Source organism: Phoca vitulina, unplaced genomic scaffold (genome assembly GCF_004348235.1).
Source record: "Phoca vitulina isolate PV1807 unplaced genomic scaffold, GSC_HSeal_1.0 scaffold7, whole genome shotgun sequence".
Classification (NCBI taxonomy): Eukaryota; Metazoa; Chordata; class Mammalia; order Carnivora; family Phocidae; genus Phoca; species Phoca vitulina.
This window is the reverse complement of record NW_022589710.1, coordinates 63,729,931-63,739,656: the sequence shown is the minus strand read 5'-3', so window position 1 is coordinate 63,739,656 and position 9,726 is coordinate 63,729,931.

Genomic DNA, 9,726 nt, shown 5'->3' with positions numbered 1-9,726 from the left:
CGACTTCCCGGCCGTTCCCGCGGGGGCATCGGTCGGCTTTCCTGGAAAGCAGCTTCGCTGGTGGCTGCAGCCAGAGCAACGCCACCCTGCACTGGCCCAGCCTCTCTATTCAGTCGTTTCCCGTGAAAGGGGCCCGGATGGTCCCTGCAGACCGGCTGTTCTTCCTCGTCTCGGCCTCTGCAGAAGACACACTTGCGGTGAGATCCAGCAAGGTTTTAAAACTGAACTCTTGACCCGGGGAGTTACCAGAGCATTGGCCCTGGATCTTCTTCACCGTGTGCAGGCCCTGGGCCGGGGCCAGGGAGGGCCCAGGGCGAGTGGGGACCAATGGAGCTCCAAGTGCAGGTGCGTGCCGGAGGCAGACCCCTGAGCTACAGGAACACGGAGGGGCCCCCGCAGGCGGGCCAGAGACAGGGCGGAGGCCAGCAGTGCGGAGGCTCCGAGGCAAGCGAAGGCCTGGCCTGTCTGGGGCTGGTAGGTAAGTCCGGATGACCCGGAGGACAGGGGTCATGGGAAAACCCGGGGGGGGGGGGGGGCGGGGAGCAGGCAGGGAAAGGCCTCCGGCTCCAGGAAAGGAGCTCGATCTGTGTCCTGCAGGAGGTGAAGGGCACCCTCGGGCCTGTTCCCGCAGGTTACTGCTGACAAACCGGGGCTCCTGCTGCCAGGCCGAGTGGGTGAGCAGGAGCTCGGTTCCCGTTCCAGACTCAAGTCCCAGAGATCCCAAGAGGTCCAGAGATCCCAGGTCACTTCGAAGCTGTTCAGCCCAGACGGCCTGCTGCACTCGAAGGAAACCCAAAGAAGCACAGAGAGCCTGCGGAAAAGAGAGTGAAACCACCCTCCACCCACCCCGTAGCCAAAGTAGAGCTTATGCATATGCAACGTGGGCCCACTCAGAAAGCTTTTCGATTAGCCGCGCGGAGGAGCCGTGGCCGGGGTGCGGAATCTATATGTCACCTTACACTGCACACAGCTGGGTTCAGACCAGCACTGGTGCTCATATGCAAAAAAAGGCAGGATCTGTATTCATGAGGACTCCCCGGAGAAGCCGGGAGGGGCCGGCTCTTTCTCCAGTTCCACAGCCAGCGAACAAAGGGAGGCCCGTGGGGCACGCCGGGGGGGTGCAGGTGGGCAGGCAATAGCCAGGCAGGAAAGAAGCCCTTGGGTCGGGAGGAGAGGCCAAGTCTTCATCAAATCACAGTTTGGGGAGGAAAAACATTCTTGATGGAAAAGGAGACTTTGAACCCAAAGGAGCTTGGAGTCCAAAGCTCCCCCAAGCACCCCAGTCAAACGGCCTCATTTTCTTGATGGACAAACTGAGGCCCAGAGAGGAGAAATAACTTTCTGAGAGACACACAAGCCAGTTTTAATTTGGGGTGGGGGGCAGGGGTTCCCATGCAAATAGATTTGCATTTCTTCTAACTTTTGTTCAGAGAGGTAAAGAAAGATCCAGGAGATCCTGAGAAGGTCAGTCATGTCAAGGCTGTGGTTTTCTGCAATGAGCTGTGCTGAGAAAAAGTGAAGTCTAAAACGTGGTCCTTGCCCCCAAGATGCATACGCACTGTTTGGGAATAAAAAGAATGCTCCTGTTCAGAACAGTTAGCAAACAACTCAAAGCGACCTGGAGGAAGAACTTAAAATAAGAAACAACGCTGCATGTCTTCGGAGTAAGTCACGTGAACACGGACCCGCCAGGTCTGTGGGATCCCCGAGCCACGGGGTCCGAAGCATCTCGGGGCCCAGGGTAGAGAGCCGTCAGCCACCCCACAACTACACCCCACATCTACCTTCCTCCCACTTCACTCTGAGCCCCCTCTGGCTCCCCTCTCCAATTCCCCTTCGTTGGGGTTTCTGGGAGAAATGTGCAGAAAGCTCACCGGGGCCACATGGCTGGATGCAGAGAAAAGACAAAGCTCCCATGGTTCAAAGTGCTTGTCTCTTAAAAAGGCTACTGAAGCCCAAAGCAGCCCTCCTTCTCTCCCCCCCCCCACAATTAGCAAATCCATTAGCAAAGCAGCTGTGTGTGCTAGATACACGCAACCTACAAGCTAGACACCTCTTACCCCAACGCATTTCCTCACCTGTAAAATGCAGGTAACAAGGCCTCCTTGACAGGCTTTCCGTGAGTACAGGGCATCAGGTGTGGACGACGTTTAGCTGAAGTTAAAGGCCTCTAGGATAATCTGGCAGACGTTAGCCATCGATGCCATGTGGGAGCCACGGAGAGCTTGGCTATGCCCCTGAAGACGACGGGGCCACCGTGGTGCGTGGGCCGTGCGACGTTTCTGCCCAGAGTTCAGGAGCCCTTTCCGCTCACGGCTCCGTACAGAGACTCAGGGCTGATCCAGAGGGATGGAGTGCCCACACGTCAGATGCCCAGGTGCACAGTTCCCACCGGTGGCAGAGGTGGTCTGCCCTCCCTCCTGAGTCTGCACCCTCTCGTGCCAACTCCCCTGGGGACGGTCACAGGGCTTACTCTGAAGTCAGCTGTGCTCCTGGGAAGGACGAACTGTGGAGGCTGCATGTGAGTCCAACACTGCTCTCTCCTGAACACTCTCAGCATCTAAAGAAATGAGCATCATTTTTTCTAAAAATGCATCACAGGCCAAGATAGGGTTGGTTTTTTACCATCACATAAATTACACCTGAACCTCCCTGACCGCACTGGTCAGCCACGGGCTGTGTTTGCTCTCGCCCTACTCGCAAGCCTGTTCAGCCCCTGTCATTTTACTCCACAGATGCTGCCATACCCAGGGAGGTGGTGAACTGGGAGACTTCGGGGAACCGGCAATTAGTCCTAATCCAAGGAAAGGGTTTTGACAGTGACCCCTGAGATCTAGGAGGATCTTCTAGTTACCGCCCACCTCCCCATTAGCTGGGCTCCCTGTCAGGGTTCATTCACTAAATGACAATAAGAATTGTCACGTCAGAGTCTCTTCCCAGTCAGGTGGGAGAGACCACAGGCAGAAACAGCTCCTGCCTTGAGGGGCCCCCTTGGCTTCCGGGGTCCTCTCCTCAGGGTCTGTCTGCTCAGGACTGGCCAGAGGGTTTGAATTCTGACCTGACTGCCTCTTTGCTGGTGCCCTTGAACAAGACACCGAATTTCCCTGAACGCTTAGGTTCCAGGCAGCTCCCACGGGGCTGTTTTGAGAACTGAATGGGAGCTACAGAAAGTAGCCCCCTTCCCCGCTGCATCGCCCTAAAGGCTCCCTTCATGGTGATGGGCTCCACCATCTGGAAGGTGTGGGACCTCGGACAGGTATTGCACGGCTCTGTGCCTCAGTTTCATGGTCCATCGAACGGGGACTGTAATATGTTCTGCTTCCAGGATCGTGGCGGCAGGCGCTCAGCAGCATCTAGTACATCAAGTCTTCGTAAATGTTAGCAGCTATTCCCCCAGTACGGTGGGAGCTCCCCGGGGCAGGAACTGATCAGTCCTTCATCCCTGAACTTGCACCAGCAAGCATCTACCACACATGGTGGGATGTGGCTAAAGACATGTTTCAAGACATGAACCCAGCTTTGAAGAGCTCAGTTTCTGGGTGGGGCGGGAAGGCAATACGGCAGGCGCTAAGAGAGACTTAGCTGGAGGGCATTGAGGGTGGAGGGTCTACCCCAGCCTGAACCATCTTCGTGGAGAAGAAGCCATCTCAGCCCAGCCAGGCACAGAAGGGATGGACAGTGAGCAGGTGGACAAGAGTCTCCGGGCGTAAGGAAGAGTGTGCAGTGGCCGGTGGGATGGGGTGCGCTCTGTCTCCCTCCTCTGACACATCCAGGACTCTCGCCAGGCCCCTGGGACTCGGGACGTGCTCAGGGGGGCAAGCAGCCAGCCTGCCGCACATCCTCCATCCCGCAGAGGTGTGGCTCCAGGTCTCCGGGGAGGGGATGCGGTGCCCTCTCTGCAGAAGTAGAAGCAAGCAGAACCAGCCCGCAGAGAGCCTAGGGCGGTGTGTGAGCAAACGGACAGCTGTGCTTGGGCCTCGCTGGATATACCAGGCCAGGCTGCTGTGGGAAAGCGTTACAGCCCCCCTCGGAGCCACGCACATGCCCAGGGCCTCAGTGGCTTGGGTTTGGGATGGGTGTTTAGGCGGCGGGGGAGGAGGCGCACACCTGGGGAAGCAGGGGCCAGGAGGTGCAGGGTCTTGCCCGGCCACGCTCCCAATGCCTCCTTCTGGCAAAGGTGCCCAGAGCTTTGTCCTCCCTTCTCCCCTTCCCGCCGGCCCCTGCCCCTGACTCCCACAGCACACCCCCTGGAGCTCCTCTCCTGGCTGACATGTTCATTGTCCACTCCGTACCCTCCGCTTCAGCCTCCAGTGAAGGCTGTAATTAGAACCAGCAGACGGACGGACAGGAGGCATCGAGGACGGGCGCGTCCCCAAATGCCTGTTAGGTTGTTTTTCCAGTGTCTTCCATTCAGGTCACAAGTTGCCAAATGCCTTGGGACTGGGGTGCCCTTTGGTCAAACTGTATCGTCTCCCACCAGGGGTGAGTGCAGGTGTCTCTCCTGTCACCCACAGACTCAGGGGCACTGAGAGGAATCCGGGCTTGACCTCTCTGACTACAGGGGTGGGGGGCAGGGACTGGAGGTCAGTGAGCAGCAGAGCCTGGGCCGCAAGCAGGCTGTGGGCCGGTGGCTGGGAGGTGGCGGTGAGGGCAAGAGGGGGTGCCTGTGTTTATCTATGAACATAGGAAGAGCTGTTTGTAGCCTTAATTAAATGAAGACTCATACATATTCAGCCTAGCAAAGCTGAGCCCCCACGATGAAGCATGTCCAGGACTAGAAGGTGTTCCGGGGGGGACTCTGCAGTGATGCAGGCCCGTCCCCGAGGAGGTCACACCATGGCCCCCACACACGTGTCGGAATGGAGAGGGCACACGGCTCACAGCCTCTGCTGGCCTCAGTGACCAACTGCTCCTTCTGCCTTGCAAGCCAGACGAACTTGTGTTTCAGGGACCCGGGGCCCACAGCAGCCAGGGAGAGGTGCTGCCACACAGTCCTGGGGGTCACAGCCCAGGCAAGGAGGGGGAGCAGCGCCCGAGCACCCAACTGCAAGTGTTGCGGCTCCGCACTGGGCCCCACGCCCCAGCTCACCGAACGGACCGGAGTCTCCATTAGGACTGTGGGATCTGTAACGCCCACCTTCGTGGGGCTGTGGAAGGATCCAAGGAGGTGGGGTCCACACAGCACTTAGTGCAAGCCTGGCACTCAAGAGATCGGTGTTATTCCCTATTACAGGGCAGGGGGTTTGTCCCCACACACCCAGATCAGGGAAAACCCAGGAGTACTGAATGCTCCAGGAGCACAGCTGAGCAAGGAGCGAGCTAAAGGGCTTGAAGCTGGATCTGGGATGAAATGAGGAGTGTGAGGGAGGGCATGGCAGTGACAGGGTCCCAAGTGTCCCCGCAGGGCTGGTGCCCTTGGCCACCCACTGACCCTAAGCACAACACAGGCACGTAGTAAGCAGTTCGGAGGCAGGATCAGGTACAAACCCAAGAGGGACTGAGCCCCCCCACCCCCACCACCTGTTAATTCATTTGTGCTCCTTTTTCTCCCCCCTTCTTAGGTCACAGCCTTGCTAAGAGTTTGGGCCACGTCTTGGTCCGTTGAAATGTTTCATGACCCTCATGAGCCTCCAGGGTTGAGCTACAGACCTCTGCCGGTGAACCTAGCAGCGCTGTGTCCATGCTGTTCCGGGCCCTGCCGCTCCACCATCACCACCAGCTTCCTGTTCACACGCACCTCCTTTCCTCCGTGCTCCCCAAGGCCACCACGAAGCTGCATGCTCCCTCGGCACTTCTGGGCCCGTTGTCACACTGTGACACACCGGGGCATTTGCATCTCTCTAGCCCCTCTCGTTCCCTGAGCTCCCCAAACTCTGGCACCTTCCCGTTCCTCTGCAGTCACCGAGCTCCTTGCTACTTGAGAAACACGCTGCCCCTCTCACTCTGCACCCGGCTCATGCCGCCAGACTTCGGACACTTCTGTCCCTTTGGAAGCACTGGGGTATTGTCCTTCGGAGCCTTGCACTGATGTGCACCTCATCTGTCTGCCACCCCACTCCCTTGAAGTGTAGGCGGCCACAGGACAAGGGCTCTTGCCCATTTCATTTGCCACGTACACTCAGGTCAGGGCCTCTACGGAACGGCTGAACAAAAAAGGGCCAGGGCTTTGGAACCAGAGAGGTTCCACCTATTTCTTACTGGCTCCATGGTTCCTCAACTCAGAAGAGTTGTCAAAGCAGCTAAGTGTGATGTCACTGGACATTCAGTGAGTCTCAGCAGAGTCCCTGCTGGCCTGAGTCCCTCCTGTGGCAGCACCCAGGGCACGGGGGGCCGGTGACCGTTCACCCGAGGAGTGAACCCTCCCAGGAAGCAGAACCGCATCCGCTACAATGACCTTATTACACAGCAAAGACAAAGCGGAGAGGGACTGAGCTGGCTAAGGAGGAAGATTTTCTGAACTTACTTGCTTTTTCCAACCATCTGATAGGGGCATTCATCTCAGCAGGAAGCCAGTCGCCACGGGGAGCAGCCAGAACCCAGTCCTCCCCGGGAGAATTCCGGAGCCCCTGACCACTGCACAGCCTGGCCTCCTCTCCGCTACCCCTTGGGTCCAGACACCACCACGTTTCTGCAGTCCTTAAGGCCACACTCCAAAGGGTGGCTCCTTGGGATGCACTGGGGACATGTTCCTGGGTTCTTCACTCAGCCTGTTCAACAGGCATGACTGTGTGTAGGGAAGATGCTGAGGACATTAAACTGCTTAACTGGTATGAGCTCAACTACATTAAAAAAAAAAGTCTCTAAAAGAAAATATATAAGAGATTTAAAAAACTCTGAGAGGTAGGATTATGGATGATTTTTACTTTCTTCTTTATAATTTCTTTTACTTTTTGAGTGTTGCAATGAATAGATATTCCTGTTATGATCAGAAAAAAAAAACTAACAAATTCCAGATAGCATCAGATTTGCCTAAAATCCAATTCACCGAATAACGAATTTGCTACCTGACATGTTCACCCAAAATCCGCTCTGTGGACAGGGTTTACCAGAGTCCTGGCATTTTATATACAACGTAATGGACAAAGCCCTCGGCACAAAAAATTCATTTTTAGATACTGTTTCCTATTTTTACCTTTTTTCTTTTTTAAACATTACACTACTGTTTTTATCTAATCCTACTAAGGGTACTTCTTCCTTAATTTTGTGTTTTCAATAAGATTTTTTTTTTCAAATACCTTCAGATAAGATAGTTATAGCACCTACTGAGCAACCTATAGGGTCTCAGTATTAATACTTCTATTTGCTCTACTGATGATTTAAAATTTTTTAATCTTTTGTTCTAGGAACTTGTCTTCATTGGTTTAAAAAGAAAAATATTTATACGAAAGTAAGCATCCTAGCCGATATGAAAAATTAACATATTTTAAAAATCCACATTTTAGGCAAACCAATTGTTAAGTGAATTGGGTGTGAATGGGTCAGTTCACCCGAACTGGCCACAGCCTGAGCCGGGCTCACACACCCCCTATCCTTGCAGGTCTCTGCCCCTCCTCACCTCTGCTAGGCCAGCCTCAAGGGCATCCGATCGGCAGAAAGGACTTTGAGCTGTTCTCAAACTAGAAGCCTACACAAAAAAAAGAGTGAAAAACCCTGGCCTTTCCAGTGCTGATTTCCAAAGAGAAGTACCAAAAAGCAACATTGTAGAATAGGAAAACACAAGGTGATATTTCAGGATTACAGGTTCAAATTCCAATTTGCTGTGTGACCATCGGCAAGGTATGTCACAAACTAGTCCTGGTTTTCTCATCTGTGATTGGGGCCAACATTTACCGTGTCAGTACCAACCTCCCAGCTTGCCGTCACAATGAGACCGATGGCGTGACACCAGCTACTGTCAGGAAGTTTCCTGACAGAAGGGCTGGCGCTCTCAGCAGAAGCAGACAGGCCTGCCCACTGTCCCTTCAGAAGCTGTGCTCTGCATCTGTCTTGGCACCAAAGCAGAGAAAGTTTTCTGATGAAGAGGTCACAGCAATTTGAAAAATAAAAAGGGCTTTGCCTGACTCTCGATTTTTTTTCCCTTACTCTGGTCCTGCCCCAGTTTTTTATCCAGAAGACAGCTTTGGGAATTAGAAGCGATGATTTGCAGATACTCCTTCGCAGTCTGCAACTGGCCTATGTGTCTGCCCTCTGACAAATTCAAATTACGTTTAACCTAGCACTTAAAAAAGAAAAATCTATGATTCTCTTTACACATTGCTTACTTGCTAATCTACATAAAATTCCAATAAGAAACAAAGAAATAAATAATCCTAGAATTTGTATGGAACCACAAAAGACCCCGAATAGCCAAAGCAGTCTTGAAAAAGAACAAAACTGAAGGCATCACAATCCCAGATTTCAAGTGATATTACCAAGGTGCAGTGATCAAAACCGTGTGGTACCGGCACAAAAACAGACACATCATCAAAGGAACAGAACAGAGAACCCAGAAATAAACCTATGATTATATGGTCAATTAATCTGCAACAAAGCAGGAAAGAATATGCAATGGGAAAAAGACAGTTTCTTCAACAAGTGGTGTTGGGAAAACTAGACAGCTACATGCAAAAGAATGCAACTGGACCACTTTCTTAAGTGGTTCACACTTACAAATAAACTCAAAATGGATTAAGGACCTAAGTGTGAGACCTGAAATCATAAAAAACCTATAAGAGAGCACAAGCAGTAATTTCTCTGACACTGGCCATAGCAACATTTTTCTAGAGGTTTCCTGAGGCAAGGGAAACAAAAGCAAAAATAAACTACTGGGACTACATCAAAATAAAAAGCACAGCAAAGGAAACACTCAACAAAACTAAAAGACAACCTGCTGAATGGGAGAAGATATTTGCAAATGACATATCTGATAGTATCCAAAATATATAAAGAATGGATACAACTCAACACCCAAAAAACAAATAATCCAAGACATTTTTCCAAAGGAGACATCCAGATGGCCAACAGACACATGGGAAGATGCTCAACATCACTCATCATCAGGGAAATGCAAATCAAAACCACAATGAGATATCACCTCATACCTGTCAGAATGGCTGAAGTCAAAAACCCAAGAAATAACAAGTGTTGACGAGGATGTGAAGAAAAAGGAACATTCATGTACTGTTGGTGGGAATGCAAGCTGGTGCAGCCACTGTGGAAGACAGTATGGAGTTTCCTCAAAATATTAAAAATGGAATTATCTTATGAGCCAGTAATTCCACTACTGGGTATTTACCCAAAGATTATGAAAACACTAACTCGGAAAGACATATGCAACCCTATGTTTATTGCAGCATTATTTACAACAGCCAAATTATGGAAGCAGTCCATCGATAGATGAATGGATTAAGATGTCACACACACACACACACACACACACACACACACACACACACACACACACACTGGAGTATTACTCAGCCATGAAAAAGAATGAAATCTTGTCATTTGTGACAACATGGATGGATCTACAGAGCATAATGCTAAGTGAGATAAGTCAGTCAGAGAAAGACAAATACCATATGATCTCACTCATGTGGAATTTAAGGAACAAATGAACAAAGGAAAAAAGAGACAAACCAAAAACCAGATTCTTTTTTTTTTTTTTGAAAGATTTTATTTATTTGACAGAGAGAGAGAGACAGGGGGAGGGGGGAACACAAGCAGGGGGAGTGGGAGAGGGAGAAG